This window comes from Lolium perenne, chromosome 5, assembly GCF_019359855.2.
Source record: "Lolium perenne isolate Kyuss_39 chromosome 5, Kyuss_2.0, whole genome shotgun sequence".
NCBI classification, from domain to species: Eukaryota; Viridiplantae; Streptophyta; class Magnoliopsida; order Poales; family Poaceae; genus Lolium; species Lolium perenne.
In genome coordinates, this window is record NC_067248.2 from 108,911,983 (window position 1) to 108,934,561 (window position 22,579).

Here is a 22,579-nt window from a genome sequence, read left to right on the forward strand (position 1 = left end):
AATGGCATAGTAGTTGGCTCAAGGATTTTGGATGCATGAGAAGTATTCCCTCTCGATACAAGGTTTAGGCTAGCAAGGTTATTTGAAGCAAACTCAAGGATGAACATGTGCAGCAAAACTCACATAAAAGACATATTGTAAACATTATAAGACTCTACACCGTCTTACTTGTTGTTCAAAACTCAATACTAGATATTATCTAGACCTTAGAGAGACCAAATATGCAAATCAAATTTTAGCAAGCTCTATGTATTTCTTCATTAATGGGCGCAAAGCATATGATGCAAGAGCTTAAACATAAGCACAACAATTGCCAAGTATCACATTATCCAAGACATTTTAGAATTACTACATGTAGCATTTTCCAATTCCAACCATATAACAATTTAACGAAGAAGAAACTTCGCCTCGAACATTATGAGTAAAGCCTAAGGACACATGTGTCCATACGCAACAGCGGAGCGTGTCTCTCTCCCACAAAGTGAATGCTAGGATCCATCTTATTCAAACAAAAACAAAAACTAAAACAAACCGACGCTCCAAGTAAAGAACACAAGATGTGATTGAATAAAAATATAGTTTCAGGGGAGGAACCTGATGATGTTGTCGATGAAGAAGGGGATGCCTTGGGCATCCCCAAGCTTAGACGCTTGAGTCTTCTTAAAATATGCAGGGGTGAACCACGGGGGCATCCCCAAGCTTAGAGCTTTCACTCCTCTTGATCATAGTATATCATTCTCCTCTCTTGACCCTTGAAAACTTCCTTCACACCAAACTTCAAGCAAACTCATTAGAGGGTTAGTGCATCATTAATAATTCACTCATTCAGAGGTGACACAATCATTATTTTCACTTCTGGACATTGCATAATGCTACTGGACATTAATGGATCAAAGAAATAAATCCAACATAGCAAAAGAGGCAATGCGAAATAAAAGGCAGAATCTGTCAAAAACAGAACAGTCCGTAAAGACGAATTTAAAGCTGGCACCAGACTTGCTCAAATGGAAAAACTCAAAACTAATGAAAGTTGCGTACATATCTGAGGATCACGCTCGTAAATTGGCAGATTTTTTCGAATTTTCTACAGAGAACTGTGCCCAGATTCGTGACAGACAGCAATGCTGTTTCTGCGCAGCGATCCCAAATATAACATCAACCTTAACATAGAAACTTTACTTGGCACAAAAACATGATAAGGAGAGGTTGCTACAGTAGTAAACAACTTCCAAGACTCAACAAAACAAAAAATTGCTGTAGGTAAAAACATGGGTTGTCTCCCATAAGCGCTTTTCTTTAACGCCTTTCAGCTAGGCGCAGAAAGTGCAAATCAAGTAACATCGAGAGTAGAAGCATCAACATCATAGCTTGTTCTAATAATAGAATCAAAAGGCAACTTCATTCTCTTTCTAGGGAAGTGTTCCATACCTTTCTTGAGAGGAAATTGATATTTAATATTACCTTCCCTCATATCAATAACAGCACCAACAGTTCGAAGAAAAGGTCTTCCCAACACAATTGGACAAGATGCATTGCATTCGATATCCAAGATAACAAAATCAACGGGGACAAGGTTATTGTTAACCGTAATATGCACATTATCAATCCTCCCCAAAGGTTTCTTTTTAACATTATCAGCAAGATTAACATCCAAATAACAATTCTTCAATGGTGGCAAGTCAAGCATATCATAAATCTTTTTAGGCATAACAGAAATACTTGCACCAAGATCACATAAAGCATTACATTCAAAGTCATTGAATTTCATTTTAATGATGGGCTCCCAACCATCCTCTAACTTTCTAGGAATAGAAGTTTCAAGTTTTAGTTTCTCTTCTCTAGCTTTTATGAGAGCATTTGTAATATGTTTTGTAAAGGCTAAATTTATAGCACTAGCATTGGGACTTTTAGCAAGTTTTTGTAAGAACTTTATAACTTCAGAGATGTGGCAATCATCAAAATCTAAATCATTATGAGCTACAGCAATGGGATCATTGTTCCCAAGGTTGGAAAAAATTTCAGCAGTTTTATCACAAGCAGTTTCAGCAGTTTTAGCAGTTTCAGGCAGTTTTGTACGCTTTGCACTAGGAGTAGAAACATTGCCAACACCAATTATTTTACCATTGATAGTAGGAGGTGCAGCAACATGTGAAGAATTAGCATTGCTAGTGGTGGTAATAGTCCAAACTTTAGCTACATTATTCTCTTTAGCTAGTTTTTCATTTTCTTCTCTATCCCACCTAGCACGCAGTTCAGCCATTAATCTTATATTCTCATTAATTCTAACTTGGATGGCATTTGCTGTAGTAGTAATCTTATTATCAATATCATTATTAGGCATAACTTTCAATTTTAAAAGATTAACATCAGAGGCAAGCCTATCAACTCTAGAAGCGATAGTATCAATTTTATCAAGCTTTTCCTCAACAGATTTGTTAAAAGCAGTTTGTGTACTAATAAATTCTTTAAGCATGGCTTCAAGACCAGAGGGTACACTCCTATTATTATTGTAAGAATACCCATAAGAATTACCATAACCATTACAATTAGCAGAAGGATATGGCCTATAGTTATTACCAGAGTTGTTCCTATAAGCATTGTTGTTGAAATTATTATTTTTAATGAAATTCACGTCAACATTTTCTTCTTGAGCAACCAATGAAGCTAAAGGAACATTATTAGGATCAACATTAGATCTACCATTCACAAGCATAGACATAATCACATCAATTTTATCACTCAAGGAAGAGGTTTCTTCAACAGAATTTACCTTCTTACCTTGTGGAGCTCTTTACGTGTGCCATTCAGAGTAATTTATCATCATATCATCAAGAAGTTTTGTAGCCGCCCCCAATGTGATGGACATAAAGGTACCTCCAGCAGCTGAATCCAATAAATTCCGCGAAGAAAAATTTAGTCCTGCATAGAAGGTGCAATTCTTTACCAAAGTTTTCATTCTCTCCCATGCTTGAGCAACATGTTCAGTATCTAATTGCTTAAAATTCATTATGCTACTTCTCAAAGATATAATTTTAGCGGGAGGATAATATCTACCAATAAAAGCATCCTTGCATTTAGTCCATGAATCAATACTATTCTTAGGCAAAGATAGCAACCAATCTTTAGCTCTTCCTCTTAATGAGAAAGGAAACACTTTCAATTTAATAATATCACCATCTACATCCTTATACTTTTGCATTTCACAAAGTTCAACAAAATTATTGAGATGGGCAGCAGCATCATCAGAACTAGCACCAGAAAATTGATCTCTCATAACCAAGTTCAGTAAAGCAGGTTTAATTTCAAAGAATTCTGCTGTAGTAGCAGGTGGAGCAATAGGTGTGCATAGGAAATCATTATTATTTGCATTTGTGAAGTCACACAACTTAGTATTTTCAGGATTATTCATTTTAGCAACGGTAAATAAAACAAACTAGATAAATTAAATGCAAGTAACTAATTTTTTTGTGTTTTTGATATAGAGAGCAAGACAGTAAATAAAGTAAAACTAGCAACTAATTTTTTTGTGTTTTGATTTAGTGCAGCAAACAAAGTAGTAAATAAAATAAAGCAAGACAAAAACAAAGTAAAGAGATTGAGAAGTGGAGACTCCCCTTGCAGCGTGTCTTGATCTCCCCGGCAACGGCGCCAGAAAAAGAGCTTGATGGCGTGTAACTCACACGTTCGTTGGGAACCCCAAGAGGAAGGTATGATGCGCACAGTAGCAAGTTTTCCCTCAGAAAGAAACCAAGGTTTAATCGAACCAGGAGGAGCCAAGAAGCACGTTGAAGGTTGATGGTCGCGAAATGTGATGCGGCGCAACACCAGGGATTCCGGCGCCAACGCGGAACCTGCACAACACAACCAAAGTACTTTGCCCCAACGAAACAGTGAGGTTGTCAATCTCACCGGCTTGCTGTAACAAAGGATTAAACGTATCGAGTGGAAGATGTTTGCAAAGAAAACAGTAAAACACAATTGCAGTAGATTGTATGCTATGTAAAGAATAGGACCGGGGTCCACAGTTCACTAGAGGTGTCTCTCCCATAAGATAAAGCATGTTGGGTGAACAAATTACAGTCGGGCAATTGACAAATAGAGAAAGGCATAACAATGCATATACATGATATGATAAATATAGTGAGATTTAATCCGGGCATTACGACAAAGTACATAGACCGCCATCCAACTGCATCTATGCCTAAAAAGTCCACCTTCAGGTTATCATCCGAACCCCCTCCAGTATTAAGTTGCAAAGCAACAGACAATTGCATTAAGTATGGTGCGTAATGTAATCAACAACTACATCCTTAGACATAGCATCAATGTTTTATCCCTAGTGGCAACAGCACATCACAACCTTAGAACCTACTGTCACGATCCCAGATTCAATGAAGGCATGAACCCACTATCGAGCATAAATACCCCCTCTTGGAGTTAAGAGCAAAAACTTGGCCAGAGCCTCTACTAATAACGGAGAGCATGCAAGATCATAAACAACACATAAACAATAGATTGATAATCACCATAATCATAGTACTCTCTATCCATCGGATCCCGACAAACACAACATATAGTATTACAGATAGATGATCTTGATCATGTTAGGCAGCTCACAAGATCCAACAATGAAGCACAACAAGGAGAAGACGACCATCTAGCTACTGCTATGGACCCATGGTCCAGGGGTGAACTACTCACTCATCACTCCGGAGGCGACCATGGCGGTGTAGAGTCCTCCGGGAGATGAATCCCCTCTCCGGCAGGGTGCCGGAGGAGATCTCCAGAATCCCCCGAGATGGGATTCGCGGCGGCGGCGTCTCAGTAAGGTTTTCCGTATCGTGGCTCTCGGTACTGGGGGTTTCGCGACGGAAGCTTTAAGTAGGCGGAGGGTCAACGCGGGGGGCCACACGAGGGGCCCAGAGGCTAGGTCGGCGCGGCCAGGGCTTGGGCCGCGCCGGCCACCCCTCTGGCCGCCTCGTGGCCCCACTTCGTTATCTCTTCGGTCTTCTGGAAGCTTCGTGCAAAAATAGGACCCTGGGCGAAAGTTTCGTCCAATTCCGAGAATATTTCTTTACTAGGATTTCTGAAACCAAAAACAGCAGAAACAAAGAATCGGCTCTTCGGCATCTTGTTAATAGGTTAGTTCCAGAAAATGCATAAATATGACATATAATGTGCATAAAACATGTAGGTATCATCAATAAAGTAGCATGGAACATAAGAAATTATCGATACGTTGGAGACGTATCACCTGCCAAAACCCACCGGCGAGCAGTGGTTAAGCAACACGAAGAGCCGGGAGGCTTCCAAGACTGCTGGGGGCCTGGTCCCTCGACGTCGTCCCGCAAATGTTCCGGCACACGTCCTAGCGGTTGCAAGGGCGTGCCACCTGACCTATACCTGGTCAGGAAGGTGTTGGATTGCTTCGATTAGTCTCCTGCATGGTAGACACGTAAACATTAAATACGAGCCCGATCGGCTCTCAGGTTGCCCTGTGGATCGGCTCAAAGAGCCGATCGCCCCATGGTTCACGTCGGGTTAACGATGACATGGGGCTCCTGCTTGATCAATATAAAGTTAAACCAATCTACGACAGTTTAGGGTTTTCACCGCATGATCGGAACATCCTACGCGTAGTTGAGCCTAATAGACACGAAAGATAATGGAAAACTAACCCTAAAAGAGGCCTAAAAACCAACATTAAGTCAATTCCCGGAACATCCCTCTTAGGACCAACAAACCATACCTTACACACTACCGGATCATTCAACCCGTTTGCAAGGCCTAACCATACAGATATTAAACCAATCCTTGAAGAATCAAGGAGCAACTATAACAGATTGGATCTACTAAATAACAAACAAGCAAGGTGCTGCCCTTACACCTAGACAGGTATAAGGGCAGCTAGATATCGAGGGACGGCATAGCTAAGCAAATAAGCACAAGAAAAGCATCCATGCAAGCCCCAAAACACCTAAGATAAATAGTGCTACTTGCCATCAACAACGCTTCAGCACGAGCAGCACAAGATAACGAATAAACGTGTACTGCCTAGATCGCAAGATGCGATCTAGGCAGCATGATGCTTACCCGGAAGAAACCCTCGAAAGAAGGGGTGGCGATGCGCCTGGTTTGTGTTTGTTGTGAAGGTGATTGTCCTTCTTTCTCGATAACCCTAGATACATATTTATAGTCCAAGGGACTTTCTAATTCGGGCGTGCACCTAACCGTGCACGGGTTAAACTCTATCTTTTAATTCTAAACTAAGATGCAATCTACTATATTTACAGATACACGGGCAATCTAGCCCAAACTCCTCGTGCAAGGCCGCTTCAGAGATGCTCCACGCGTATATCCTTTAAGCCCATCTCAACTTACAGCCCATCTCCTGATTTGGCCAAAATCTGGTGATAACACATGCCCCCTGGTTTTGGCAATGATAATTTCAAAACCACTCTGTTTTTCCTTCGAAGGGTCATGTCGTGGCAGAGCAGAACCGTCGCAGTATTCTTCATCATGATGCCTTGCCTTCTCAACTTCTCTGCACGATTTGACAGTTTTGGCACCACATCCTCGAAAACTGCTCGAGCATTAAATCTCCACTATATTTCCTTTTATTTAACCGCATCGAACAGTTCACCTCTTCACCCCCTGCTCCGAACTATCCGTCGGCCAAAAACCCTCTCCCTCTGTAGCCATGTCTTCCTCTTCCTCCTCCGCTTCATCGGCTCTCTCCTCCCAATCCTCTTCCTCGAGTGAACTGGAGCCGGAGGTCAATCGTCGGGGAAGAAGACCTCCGGTTCCTCGTAGATGGGGAGCTGGAAGCGGCGAGCGAGGACGACCTCCTCTCATGGGAGGCGGATCTCTCCTCCGACGAGGAGGAAGAAGAGGCGGAGGAGTCTGAGGAGGAAGACTCCTCCTCCGCCGGGTACCCGCCGGCCAAGCGCCTCCGAGGCTGGGCCTGGTCAGATGACGACGACGACGAGGAGGATGAAGACGCTACTGGCGGCTTCATCAGCGACGAAGAGCCCGTCAGTAGCAGCGCCGACGGCAGCTGCGACGGCGACGACGAGGGCAGTGACGGCCCTTAGATTAGGGAGTAGTATAGGGCTAGTAGCAGTGCATTAGGCACTCAGATGACCCCTTTTGAGAGCAATTAGCTCTTCGTTGTAAAATCCCCCTTTGAATCAATGAAAATGTTCTTCCAATTTAACTTCCAATCACCCGATTTCATATCTTCTTCATCTTCCGATTGTCAAAGGTGGTCAACGCCCCAAGAGCCGATAGCATCGTATCGGCTTTTTACCATCAGACGCCCATAAAGCCAATCTGATAACCAACTAGACAGGTTCAAGCAAACAATCCTCAGATTTAGACAATAACTTGATACCTGACCATGATGCTTTATACCTCTAAAGTCGATGACTGCGCATCGGTTGTTTCCCAAAAATTTTAAAAAAAATTTACTGGCTGATTTCGTGTATCGGCCTCCATATCTTACTGCTCATCATCCCACATGCTTGGGAAGTACTTCTTGAGATGCTGGCCATTGACAGCCACTGGGAACTTCACACCATCCAACTATTCGAGCATGTATGCATTACCCTTTAAAACTTGGTCGACTTTGTACGGGCCATGCCAATTTGGAGACTGATAAGGGCTAAGCCCAAGGATGTGCCCGATCTTCACGGATTTGAAGGGATTCGTGGAGGTAGGTGGATGAACGCGATGAACACGTGGGGGAATCGTGGGGATACAACACACACACGCACACAATTCGAGTTTTCCCTCGTTGGCTCGAAACACCAACTCGATAGAGGTTGCGAGAAAAGACCTTCCGGTAGAAGTCCCGCAAAGAGATCGACTAATCGAAGCTCGGGAGATCTAGAAGGGTGAAAAGACCGGAAGGTTTGATGGAAGTGCAAGCAAAAGACCAAATAGGTAAAAGTGCAAGCAAAAGATCAAACAAACGATAGAAGTCACCAAAGAGATCTTCACGAGTCGATAGGAGCCCGGGTGGCGATACAAGATCATAGATCTAGGTAAGGTTCCCACAAGGGTGAGCTAAGCTCAGGTTTTCTTTCAAATCAAGTCTAATCTCAGATCTGAGCCAACTAGGCTATTTATAGGTAGGGGCGAAGGGTTAAGTTACATGCTGAAAAGTGCTGTTGTGCTGTAGTTCGCGGTGGCGGAAGTTCCGGTCATCTTGGGCGGAAGTTCCGGTCAGGGGCGGAAGTTCCGGTCCTGGGGGCCGGAAGTTCCGGCCAGACCGGAAGTTCCGGCCAAGTTCCGGCCAAGTTCCGAAAGTCGTCCATTTCCTCGCAGTAACATCCAGTGTTGTTTTCGCGTAATTTCGGAACTTGGGCGGAACTTGGGCGGAAGTTCCGACCAGGCGGAAGTTCCGGTCCCTCGGGGCGGAAGTTCCGGTCCGATGCTTTTTCCTGCGCGCTGGAGGGCATCTTGGGGGCATCTTGGAGGAATCTGGCCGGAAGTTTCGGTCCTGGGGGCGGAAGTTCCGGCCTGGGCGCTGTAGCTCCATCTTCATCGTTTCCAGCTCTCTCTCCAACGTCTTGGTCTCCATGGCTTGTGTCTTGGTCGATGTACCTGATTGAACATAGGGTATTTGCATGAAGTAGCAAGCCATCCAAGGTGGTGTCAAAGTCATAGGTAGAGAGGAGCGAATTCACCTCTTGGCGTAGTGCTTGGGCTCGAGCTCGTGTCATTGGACCACGAGGAGGGCTTGTCGGTCTTGAGGCGGCGGTGTCCATAGGCCACCCCGTATCATCTCCCCCCCTTGGGAAAGAGTCGTCCTCGACTCTATGTTCTCCTCATCTCCATGATATGGTGAAAGGTCGGACACATTGAATGTGTTGCTCACCAAGTACTTGGATGTTGGTATGTCGATGACATAGGCGTTGTCGTTGATGCGCTTGAGGACCTTGAAGGGACCATCACCTCGGGGCTTGAGCTTGGAGTTTCTTTCTTGAGGGAAGCGGTCCTTGCGAAGGTGTATCCACACTAGGTCGCCTTCATTGAAGATCCGTGCCTTTTTCTTCAAGTTTAGTCTTGTAGCTTGACGGAGAACTTGTTGTTCGATCGTTGCCCTTGTGTCTTCATGGAGTTTCTTCATGTATTGTGCTCGCTTGTCGATGTCCATGTTCACTTGCTCATGTAGCGGAAGAGGTAGAAGGTCAATCGCCGTAGGTGGTTCATACCCGTAGACGACCATGAATGGGCTTCTCATTGTTGTGGAGTGCTTGGCGCGGTTGTAGGCAAACTCCGCATGTGGGATGCAATCTTCCCATGCTTTCAAATTCTTCTTGACAAGGACTCGTAGTAGTGTGGAGAGGCTTCGGTTCACCACTTCGGTTTGCCCATCGGTTTGGGGGTGTGAGGATGATGAGAACAAAAGCTTGACGTTGAACTTGGCCATTAGTGTCTTCCAAAGATAACTCATGAACTTGACATCTCGGTCGGAGACAATGCTTCTTGGTACACCGTGGAGTCTCACAATTTCCCTAAAAAACAAGGAGGCAATGTGTGAAGCATCATCCGTTCGGGAACATGGTATAAAATGAGCCATTTTTGAGAATCTATCCACTACCACAAAGATTGAATCATGACCATATTTAGTTCGAGGTAATCCTAGTACAAAGTCCATGCTTATATCGGACCAAGGAGCATAAGGAATAGGCAACGGTGTATAAAGACCATATGGATTGGAAGAGGACTTAGCTTGTAAGCATGTTGTACACCGGCGGCAAAGGCGTTCCACGTCGCGGTACATTCTTGGCCAATAGTAGTGAGTGGATAGCATGGCATATGTCTTCTCTCGTCCAAAGTGACCCATGAGACCACCACCATGCGATTCTTGTAAGAGCAAGAGGCGAAGCGAGGACATTGGAACACAAAGTTTGTTGCCCTTAAACAAGAATCCTTGGTGCAAATAGAAATCATCGATGCCCTTTTCAATGGAACACTTTGCAAAAATTGGGCCAAAGAAAGTATCGGAGGCATATTGTTCTTTGATTTCATCAAGACCCAACACATGGAAATCCAAACGAGTGAGTAAAAGGGTGAGCTTGCGGGAAAGGGCATCCGCAACGACATTGTCCTTGCCCTTCTTGTATTTGATTACATATGGGAAGGACTCAATGAACTCAACCCATTTTGCATGTCTTTTGTTCAAAGTGTGTTGACTTTTCAAATACTTCAAAGATTCATGGTCGGAGTGAATAATGAACTCTCTTGGCCAAAGATAATGTTGCCAAACTTCAAGAACACGAACCAAAGCGTAAAGTTCCTTGTCATATATAGGATAGTTGAGGCGTGCGCCATCCAACTTCTCACTATAATATGCCACGGGTTTTCCATTTTGCATGAGGACACCACCGATTCCAAGGCCACTCGCATCACATTCTATCTCAAATGTTTTTGCAAAATCGGGAAGAACAAGTAGGGGTGCCTCGGTGAGTCTCTTTTTCAATTCATCAAAAGCTTTTTGTTGTGCTTTGCCCCAAACAAACGGAACATTCTTTTTAGTGAGCTCGTTTAAAGGGCAAGCTATAGTGCTAAAATCTTTCACAAAGCGGCGGTAAAATCCGGCGAGTCCATGGAAGCTTCGAACTTGACCAACATTTGTGGGAGTGGGCCAATTGTGGATGGCCTCAACCTTGGAAGAATCAACTTCAATCCCGTTGGCGGAAACCACAAAACCAAGAAAAACCAAAAAAATTTGAGCAAAGGTGCATTTTGGGAGGTTGGCATAGAGCTTCTCGTGGCGTAGTATGCATAAGACTTCTCTCACATGGTGAACATGGTCCTCGAGATTTTTGCTATAGACGAGAATGTCATCAAAGTAAACAACCACGCTCTTGCCAATGAGTGGTCTCAAAATGTGATTCATAAGACGCATGAAAGTCGAAGGAGCATTAGAAATACCAAATGGCATGACAAGCCATTCATATAGACCAAGCTTGGTCTTGAATGCCGTCTTCCATTCATCACCAATTGCCATGCGAATTTGGTGGTAGCCACTACGCAAATCAATCTTAGAGAAAATGGTGGCACCACTCAATTCATCAAGCATGTGTCTAAACGCGGAATGGGATGGCGATAACGGACGGTAATGGCATTGATGGGGCGACAATCCATACACATCCGTTGCGTCTCATCCGGTTTAGGCACAAGAATCACGGGAACGGCGCAAGGGCTAAGGCTTTCTCGAACGTACCCTTTGGCGAGGAGGTCTTGTATTTGGCGTTGAATCTCCTTCGTGTCTTCGGGGTTGGTGCGGTAGGCGGCTCGGTTTGGAAGGGGAGCGCCGGGTATGAGGTCGATGCGGTGCTCGATGCCCCGAAGCGGTGGTAGTCCATGAGGTAGCTCGTCGGGGAAGACGTCTTGGAATTCCTTCAAAATAGACAACAAAGACGAAGGAATATTGGTTAAGTCGTTAGTCTCCGCCGAGGGGCCCTTGCAAATGAGCACGTAGTGTAGGGTGGTGGATGGGTTGTGGTGCACTTCTCTCATCTCACTCTTGGTAGCTAGGAGGACACTCTTCATCTCACTCACATATGGTTTGTGGCGCTCACTCTCTTTTTGGTGGATCACTCTCTCACCTCTCAACTCACTAGTGATAGTGGCTTCCTTAGCCCTCGCTAAAGCCTTTGCATTGTCCGCAATTACTTGGCTAGGAGTCATTGGGCGTAGGATGTAGGTCCTGTCGTTGACCTTGAAGCTATAGGCATTTGTGTAGCCATCATGGTTTGCTTTCTTGTCATATTGCCAAGGGCGACCAAGTAACATGTGGCACACCGTCATAGGCACGACGTCACATTCAACGGTGTCTTCATAGGCGCCAATCTTGAAGGATATCGTGACAGTGTGTTGGATCTTCACATTTCCATTGTCACTTAGCCATTGCACATGGTAGGGATGGGGGTGTTTCCGGAGCGGGAGGTTGAGCTTGGTGCATAGTTCGGTGCTTGCAAGGTTGTGGCAACTCCCTCCATCGATGATAACCTTTATTGACTTGCCATTGATTCCGGCTCTTGTTTGGAAGATATTGCACCTTTGGTCTTCGTTGGGAAGTGCATGGGTTGTCAACACTTTGGTCACCACAAGAGAAGGGCTTGCATCATGCACACATAGGACTTGCTCTTGGTCTTCCAAGTCATCATCTTCATGAGAGGTTGTGGCTTGTACCAAGGCTTCATATTCACCTTCACTCAAGTACTCCACATCTCCATCATCTCTAGTGATCATAACTCTTGTGTTCTTGCATTCAAAGGATTTATGTCCTTGAGCACCACACTTGAAGCAAGTGATGTTACTAGATCCGGTGGAAGCTTTGGAGGACATGGTTGATTGCTCCGGCTTGAAGCTTGTTGTTTTGATGGCACTTCTTGCTTGCTTTGGAGGATCCTTGGAGGCAAGTGCACTTGTGTTCTTGATGCTTGAGGAGGCATTCATGGCATTTCTTGCGGCGAAGAAGGTCTTTGTCTTTGCACTTGCTAGGTCTTCTCGCACTTGGCGTTCGGCCCTTGTTGCTTGGTGGAGTAGTTCAACCATGTTTTTGTAAGGCAAGAATTCCACTATCCTCTTGACGGGGATGTTTAGTCCATTCAAGAATCTTGCCATAGTTTGCTCTTCTCGCTCATCCACATTTGCACTCATCATTGTCATGTGCATCTCCTTGTAATATTCCTCAACGGACTTGTAGCTTTGCTTGAGTTGAGTGAGCTTGTTGAAGAGGTCACGCTTGTGGTGAGTTGGTACAAAGCGGGTGTGCATGACTTCTTGCATCTCTTCCCATGTGTCAATGGGTGCTAAGTCTTCCTTCTCACGCTTCTTGTTGACCTCTTCCCACCAAACATTTGCATATCCTTCAAACTCAAGTGATGCCATGGCAACTTTTCTTTGCTTCGGAGAAGTTGTGGATGCGGAATATCTTGTCAACCTTGAGTACCCAAGACAAGTATGCGTCGGGATCTTCCTCTCCTTGGAACTTGGGCATGGTGAATTTTAGCTTCCCAAAGATTTCTTCGTCATTGCGGTCATTGCGTCGAGGAGGTGGTCTTGCTTCACCATGATCTTGACGTTGTTGAGGTTGAGGTTGTGGACCTTGAGCATCTTCATTGTTGTTTCTTTGTTGTTGAGGAGGAGGTGGTCTTCCATGACCTTCATCTTGATCATCATTGTTGTGGCGTTGATGAGGCCTCACACTTTCTTCACTTGATGCTTGGTGATGACTTGAGTCTTCCTCCATCTCAACATTTCGTGCTTGATGAGGTGGTCTTCTACCATGAGGGCGATCATCATGATGACGACGGTTGTCTTGACCTTGACGGCGTGGTGCCCTATCACGAGGAGGTTGATCAACATTGATGATGCGGCGGTCTTGGTTCACTTCTTGTTCGGCATTATGGTGGTGCCTTTGAGCATTGGCCACTTGAGAGGGGCGAGGTTGCCCTTGATGATGACGTGCCTCTTGCTCTTGGCGGAGCCTTTCTTGCTCACGTGCATGAAGGAGATCTTGATCATGACGAAGACGTTGTTGTTCCTCTTGGAATTGAGCATGGAGATTCTCTTGTTGAAGGCGTTCTTCTTCAAGGCGTAGACGTTCTTGGACAAGTCGAAGTCGTGCTTGCTCCGCTTCTTGAGCTTGTTGTTGAAGCACTTGAGCATCCACATTATGGTGGCGTGGGTCTTGATTGGAATCATGATGCGACGATGTAGGAGCTCGTGACCTTGAGCTATGAGAGTGCGAAGACCTTGAGTGTTGGCTTCGATTGTTGGCGATGTTGGCAATTTCTTGCTCAAGGCGTGCCAACCTTTCTTCTTGTCTTCTCATGCTTTCCATGTTTTGTTGACCTTGATTAGCGAGTGTGTTCTTCATCTCATGACCTTGAGCATCAAGCTTGTCATGGAGGTCTTGCACTTGGACATTGAGGTCCCTTCTTTGTACTTGAGCTCGCTCTTCATAGCGTAAGACGGTCTCATCCATCCTTGCCGTGAGGTCATGTATGCTCTTGTTGACGGCTTGAGTAGCGATCCAATGTTGATGCCTCGTCATGGGTAGTTGGTTCCCTTCTCCACTAGACATGGTTACAAACTAAAACGAGAACTATGTTGTGGGGGTTAGGAAAACTACCAAAAGTGTCAAAACTTGCAAACCAAAATCGAAAAGGTGTTTCAAGTCGAGGAACAACCGATATGTATGCACACACACAAAACAAAACTCTATATGGTGTTAGGTATGGATGTGGAAAGCCAAATGGAAGAACCAAACGAAAAGTCTATTGTCAAAAGTGGGTAAGATCGAAAAGTCACAAGTCAAAGGCGGTGATCACAAAAGGCATACACAAGGTGGAACACACGCGTGGGACAAAATGGGGTTAGCGCGACGGAAAATGAGCACGAACAAAATTGGTCCTAACGAAGACTACTAGCTCCGTGTCACGCTAACGCAAGAGAGACCGTGGCTTGGTTGCAAAATTGAGAAGCAACAAGATTTGCGCAAGACGCCTCTCTTCTCTTTTCTCTCTTTTGCTTATAAGCTTTGGACTCTTTTGTGTATAGGTGTCACTCACACTCTTTTTCTTTTTCTTTTTCTCCTTTTTTTTGTATGCCTAGAAGCTTTCTTTTTCTCACTATCTATGTAAGTATGTCACACTTCTTTTGCCTATCTTTTCACACGAGCTTGCTTCGTAGCTTTGCTCAACACACGCACACCCTCACGGTCGGGACGCTTGCGCAATGCTTCGCAACACTAGAAAGCCACTCTCGATAGGGAAGGTACGCAAAGGAAGCTAAGGCTACAAGTTAGGGGGCAAGTTATACCACGTGATGACGGTGGCCGACGATGTTGAACTTGCTATGGTGGAAGGTGTCAAATGAACCGCCTGGATCCTCGGGGTGCCGTCGTCGTAGTTGATGTTGCGGAAATGGCATACACAACGAAGTCCAAACACAAGGGGTTAGTGCCAAAACAAAAAACGAATAAAGCTGTCAAAATTTCGGCCAGGCGGAACTTCCGGTCCTGAGGGGCGGAACTTCCGGTCCCCGGGCGGAACTTCCGGTCCTTCCGGGCGGAACTTCCGGTCGCAATCAGATCTGCGGACTGTTCTTCGATTTGGGCGGAAATCCGGGCCGAAAATCTTCGAATTCGTGGAAAATTTGGCACTAAGAGCGGTGGGAAGGTGGGGGAATTGCAGATCAACACCAAAGACAAGTTTCTATTGGATCAAAACCACCAAAAACTCAACAAATCGCGAGATCCAACCAAGGCCAATTTGGGGCTATTTTTTGGGAAAATTTTTTTTTTGGGCGAAATTGGTGGAATTGGTGGGTGTGGGGGTCAAATCCGTGGCAACCAAGGAGCTCTTGATACCATATGATAAGGGCTAAGCCCAAGGATGTGCCCGATCTTCACGGATTTGAAGGGATTCGTGGGGGTAGGTGGATGAACGCGATGAACACGTGGGGGAATCGTGGGGATACAACACACACACGCACACAATTCGAGTTTTCCCTCGTTGGCTCGAAACACCAACTCAATAGAGGTTGCGAGAAAAGACCTTCCGGTAGAAGTCCCGCAAAGAGATCGACTAATCGAAGCTCGGGAGATCTAGAAGGGTGAAAAGACCGGAAGGTTTGATGGAAGTGCAAGCAAAAGACCAAATAGGTAGAAGTGCAAGCAAAAGATCAAACAAACGGTAGAAGTCACCAAAGAGATCTTCACGAGTCGATAGGAGCCCAGGTGGCGATACAAGATCATAGATCTAGGTAAGGTTCCCAGAAGGGTGAGCTAAGCTCAGGTTTTCTTTCAAATCAAGTCTAATCTCAGATCTGAGCCAACTAGGCTATTTATAGGTAGGGGCGAAGGGTTAAGTTACATGCTGAAAAGTGCTGTTGTGCTGAAGTTCGCGGTGGCGGAAGTTCCGGTCATCTTGGGCGGAAGTTCCGGTCAGGGGCGGAAGTTCCGGTCCTGGGGGCCGGAAGTTCCGGCCAAGTTCCGAAAGTCGTCCATTTCCTCGCAGTAACATCCAGTGTTGTTTTCGCGTAATTTCGGAACTTGGGCGGAACTTGGGCGGAAGTTCCGACCGGGCGGAAGTTCCGGTCCCTCGGGGCGGAAGTTCCGGTCCGATGCTTTTTCCTGCGCGCTGGAGGGCATCTTGGGGGCATCTTGGAGGAATCTGGCCGGAAGTTCCGGTCCTGGGGGGCGGAAGTTCCGGCCTGGGCGCTGTAGCTCCATCTTCATCGTTTCCAGCTCTCTCTCCAACGTCTTGGTCTCCATGGCTTGTGTCTTGGTCGATGTACCTGATTGAACATAGGGTATTTGCATGAAGTAGCAAGCCATCCAAGGGGGTGTCAAAGTCATAGGTAGAGAGGAGCGAATTCACCTCTTGGCGTAGGGCTTGGGCTCGAGCTCGTGTCATTGGACCACGAGGAGGGCTTGTCGGTCATGAGGCGGCGGTGTCCATAGGCCACCCCGTATCAGAGACCATTTACCATACATTTTATCCTTAGTCCCCAACGGCAATACAGCTTCCCATACCAGATCACCAACCTGGAACCCCTTTGGCTTCACCTTCTTATTATACGCGCGAGCCACCTTGGCTTTATTCTCCTTGATTTTCTCAAGTGACCAAAGTCTAAGTTCCGTTGCATCCTCAATACTGTCACTCATCAGGGCTGCATATTCTTCAGTAGTTAGATCATTCTGAAATGTAACCCTTCTCGACCCAGACTTGATTTCCCAGGGTAACACAGCTTCTTGTCCATAGACCAGATGGTATGGCGAGGTTTTTATTGCTCCATGACACGACATGCGATAAGCCCACAAAGCTTCTGACAATACCTCGTGCCAACGTCTAGGATGTTCATCGATCTTTCTCTTAATCAGCTTGATCAGACTCTTGTTGGATGCTTCCGCCTGTCCATTTGCTTGAGCATAATATGGAGACGATCGGATCGACTTGATTCCCATATCCTCGCAGAATTTTCTAAACTCCTTAGAAACGAAAACCGAACCTCCATCGGTCGTGATAGTCTGGGGAATTCCGAATCTGTGGATAACATGCTCCCTCACGAAATCGACAACATCTGACGCTGCCACTGCCTTCATAGGGACGGCCTCTACCCATTTAGTAAAATAATATGTAATGGCCAGAACCCATACATGACCTTTGCTCGAAGGAGGATGTATCTTGCCGATCATATCCATGCCCCACCCTCGGAATGGCCACGGCTTGATGATGGGATTCATTGCAGATGCAGGCACCATCTGAATGCTCCCAAACTTCTGACATGCTTGACACCCTTTATAGTATTGGAAACAATCTTCAAGCATGGTGGGCCAATAAAATCCCGATCGCCTAATCAGCCACTTCATCTTATGAGCCGATTGGTGAGTTCCACAGGCACCCTCATGCACCTCATGCAAGAGCCGATTGGACTCGGCTGGTCCCAAACACTTGAGAAGTAACCCTTCCAAAGTCCTGTAGAACATATCATCACCAATCAGGACGTACTTCATGGCCCTGTATCTTATCCGTTTAGGTGCCCCCCGAGCCGGATCTTTCAAGTAATTGAAGATATTGGCTCTCCAATCATCGGGTTCCATGAGCTGCACCTGAAAATCAGCTCCCTCTACCACGTATTTATATCCTGACGCCGTCTATGCGAGGTCGTTCGCCTCGGTATTTTGCGACCTTGGGATCCAATGGAAGTTTATATACCTGAACTGGGCCATCAGCTCACGGCATTGCATCCATAATGGGAAGAGCGACTCGCTCTCACACTTGTATTCCTCCGTGAGTTGAGAAATCACCAATTTGGAATCCCCAAAGATCTCTACTGCCTCTGCCCCGGCGTCCAATAGCAACTCCATTCCCTTGCATATACTGACAAGTAAACATAGAATGGTCTGTCTTGCTGCGGTGGAACCAACATAGGTGGCTTCGTTAAGTACTCCTTAATATCGTCAAATGCTTGCTGTTTCTCTGCCCCCCAGCGGAACTCCTCATCAGACTTGATTTTGACCAGTCCCATGAACGGCTCAATTCGTCCTGACAAGTTGGAGATGAACCTTCTGACGAAATTAATTTTGCCGATGAGACACTGGAGCTCCTTCTTCGTGGTGGGTGGCTTCATCGTTCGCACTGCCTCTTGACTTTTCAGGCCGATCTCAATTCCGCGTTCATGAACCAAGAATCCCAGGAACTGACCGGCCGTCACCCCAAAGGCACACTTCTTTGGATTCATTCTTAGTCCGAACTTCCTAGTTCGGTCCAGGACGTGTCGCAAATCTTCCAAGTGTCCGTCCAACGAAACAGACTTGACCACCACGTCATCGATGTAAATCTCCACCAATTTGCCGATTAAATCGTGAAAGATGTAATTCATGGCTCTTTGGTATGTCGCGCCAGCATTCTTCTGTCCAAATGTCATGACTACATATTCAAACAAGCCCACTGAGCCTGGTACTCTGAATGCAGTCTTGTTTATATCTTATGGAGCCATAAAGATTTGGTTGTAGCCGGCATTGCCATCCATGAAGCTTAAAACTTTATGACCAGCAGCTGCGTTGATCAAAGTCTCTGCTACTGGCATTGGATATTCATCCTTTGGAGTGGCACTGTTGAGATTCCGAAAATCTATGGCGACGCGCCATCGGCCATCCTTTTTCTCCACAGGTACAACATTGGAAATCCATTCAGCATACCTGCATGGCCTGATGAACCCGGCGTCCAACATCTTCTGGATCTATTTCTTGACTTCCACCAAGATTTCGGCCTTCATCTGTCGTGCTCGCTGCTGGAACGGCCGAAATCCTTTCTTCAGAGGGATCCGATGCTCAATAATGCTCCTGTCTAACCCAGGCATCTCTGTATAATCCCATGCGAAACAATCTGGGTACTCTTTCAACAGGGCTATCAACTGGCTCCCAGTTGTGGATCCAACTTTTTGCTGATAAATGTTGGTCGTGGCTTATCCCCAGGACCAATGTCAATCTCTTCTAGTTCATCAGCTCATGTAAACCCATACCCCAGCTTCCCATCGCCTGCTAAATCAATGCTGAACACAGGCAGAAGGCATGTTGAGGCTAATTTTGGCCGATTGCTAGAATCGGCCTCCTTTTTCATTGCAATGCTTAATGAGGGTTCACAACTTCTTGGTTCTCTGCTATAGCTACGTGACATGCTTGAGGTGAGATCCTTGCTTTTTATTTTTTGGGGCCGATCGCGTGGATCGGCCTCCTCTTCATCTTTGCCACGGGAGTGACTGCTCTCTGGCTTATCCTTGCCATGGTGGTCTACAAGTCCTGCCATGTTGACATCAAACGAGAAGCCTGGCTCGCTCCTGAAGCAGTGACTAAGATCGACCATGTTGACGTCAGGAAACGGATGCGTGTCAACTCTCATGGCAAACTGACCGAAGAGTAATCGGCCTTGTTCTATCGCCATTTGAATCTGTCCGCGCAAGACTTTGCAGTCATTGGTGGCATGAGTGAACGTGTGATGCCATTTGCAGTATGGCCTGCCGTTCATCTCTTGTAACGTGGGGATTTTGTGGCCTTCGGGTAACTTCAGCTGTTTTTCCTTTAGCAGCAAATCAAAAATCTGCTCCGTTTTGCTTAAATCAAAGTCAAACCCTTTTGCAGGCCCTGGTTGTTTCACCCATTTGCAGGACACGGGTTTTGCCCCCCGGTTCCATTCAGCCACGGCGACTTCCTGATCTCCTGCAGAATCTTCATCTTCTTCCGTCTCGATCAGGGCGACGCGCTTGAACTTGTCCTGGTACAATTCTGGGTGGCGCTGTTCATACGATGTCAATTTCTGAACCATATGCGCCAGTGAATTGTAGTCTGCTTGGAAGGTCACATCTTTGAGCGGCGCTGACAGGCCTGCTATCGCCAGCTCGACTGCTTCCTTCTCAGATAAACGAACCGAATAACATCGGTTCCTGACGGTCCTGAAGCGCTGGATGTATTCAGACACCGTCTCTCCTCGCCTTTGCCGAACCTGGGTCAGATCGGCAATGCCATCTTCAGTAGCTTCTGAATGATACTGTATGTGAAACTGCTCTTCCAGCTGCTTCCACGTTCGAACCGAATCTGGTGGCAACGAGGTGTACCACCCAAAGGCCGGACCCGTGAGAGATTGTGAAAAGAACCTCACACGTAGCTCGTCTGAAGCTGAGACCATGCCCAACTATGCTAAATATCGGCTCACGTGTTCAATTGAGCTGGACCCTTCTGATCCACTGAATTTTGTGAAGTCAGGGAGCCGATACTTAGGCGGTAGTGGAATTAGGTCATACTCGTTGGGATACGGCTTGGAATAGCCGATCATTCTCTTCTTTGGCAGGATGCCGAACTGGTCTCTCAAGATTGTAGTAATCTGATCCGCCGTAGGAGCTGCAGAGGTTGAGCGTTCATGACTTGTTCCGGTGGCATATTTAGCTAGCCACGCCTGTTTCTCAGCATCTGCTCCAGAACTGCCTCCTGCCCCAGCAACTACTCCTGTTCCAGCGACCCCTCCTGCCGTAATCTGGTTCGCCCAGTTGTTGCAGTCCGGCACGTACGTGCACACGTATCCATGTGGAATCTCCTTGGGCGGGTCATACAGGAATTGGTAATCGCCAGGATCGCCTCCAACCTTGTAGACGACGTACGCCGGTGAACCTTGTTGATGTGGAGCTGCAAACGTGTATGGCAGTGGTGGTCTAGTGTAGAACGGTATTTCTCCCCGGTGAGTTCCTAGAGCAGGTCCCGACGGAGAATACTGATGCTTCATGATTTCTTGAACCACACGAAGCGCAACACGCTCCAGAGTGTTCAACTGGCTCTCAGAATGCCGATGAAGAGAATGAGCCACAGCATAGTTAATTTCCTGGCGCAGGGCTCTGGTACGATCCTCCGAAGGGAGAGACAGATCTACTTCTTCAAGCACGCCTTCGGGTTTGAACCCTTTGAACCTAATCCCGTGCGAACGGGTCTTCTCGAAAGAGCCGATGAGATCGGCTTCGAAGATGGCCTTGAGATCATCATATTTCTTCTTGTGCTCTGGAGGCAGATCTTCGTACTTGATCTGTTCTTCCGCCATCTCGGATGCAGGTGTTGACGTGGTTGTTGTAGAAGATTGTCCCACCGGGCGTGCCAGAATGTGTTGCCTGCCAAAACCCACCGGCGAGCAGTGGTTAAGCAACACGAAGAGCCGGGAGGCTTCCAAGACTGCTGGGGGCCCTGGTCCCTCGACGTCGTCCCGCAAATGTTCCGGCACACGTCCTAGCGGTTGCAAGGGCGTGCCACCTGACCTATACCTGGTCAGGAAGGTGTTGGATTGCTTCGATTAGTCTCCTGCATGGTAGACACGTAAACATTAAATACGAGCCCGATCGGCTCTCAGGTTGCCCTGTGGATCGGCTCAAAGAGCCGATCGCCCCATGGTTCACGTCGGGTTAACGATGACATGGGGCTCCTGCTTGATCAATATAAAGTTAAACCAATCTACGACATTTTAGGGTTTTCACCGCATGATCGGAACATCCTACGCGTAGTTGAGCCTAATAGACACGAAAGATAATGGAAAACTAACCCTAAAAGAGGCCTAAAAACCAACATTAAGTCAATTCCCGGAACATCCCTCTTAGGACCAACAAACCATACCTTACGCACTGCCGGATCATTCAACCCGTTTGCAAGGCCTAACCATACAGATATTAAACCAATCCTTGAAGAATCAAGGAGCAACTATAACAGATTGGATCTACTAAATAACGAACAAGCAAGGTGCTACCCTTACACCTAGACAGGTATAAGGGCAGCTAGATATCGAGGGACGGCATAGCTAAGCAAATAAGCACAAGAAAAGCATCCATGCCAGCCCCAAAACACCTAAGATAAATAGTGCTACTCGCCATCAACAACGCTTCAGCACGAGCAGCACAAGATAACGAATAAACGTGTACTTCCTAGATCGCAAGATGCGATCTAGGCAGCATGATGCTTACCCGGAAGAAACCCTCGAAAGAAGGGGTGGCGATGCGCCTGGTTTGTGTTTGTTGTGAACGTGATTGTCCTTCTTTCTCGATAACCCTAGATACATATTTATAGTCCAAGGGACTTTCTAATTCGGGCGTGCACCTAACCGTGCACGGGTTAAACTCTATCTTTTAATTCTAAACTAAGATGCAATCTACTATATTTACAGATACACGGGAAATCTAGCCCAAACTCCTCGTGCAAGGCCGCTTAAGAGATGCTCCACGCGTATATCCTTTAAGCCCATCTCAACTTATGGCCCATCTCCTGATTTGGCCAAAATCTGGTGATAACAGGAAGGAGAAGAAGCAATGGGGTCATGTCCAAGCTACAAGGATGAGCTCTAGGATTCCAAGAGATGGCAAGACTGATATTGAGAAGGTGCAAGATCTTAAGAAGGCAAATAACTTGGAAATCCCTAAAGGTAACAAAAATTTTGTTTTTTCCAACTCTTTTGCTGCCCTTGACAATCTAGTTTTATTTGATAAAGCACAACATGCTTGCATTAGCCTGGGTCACAAGAATTTG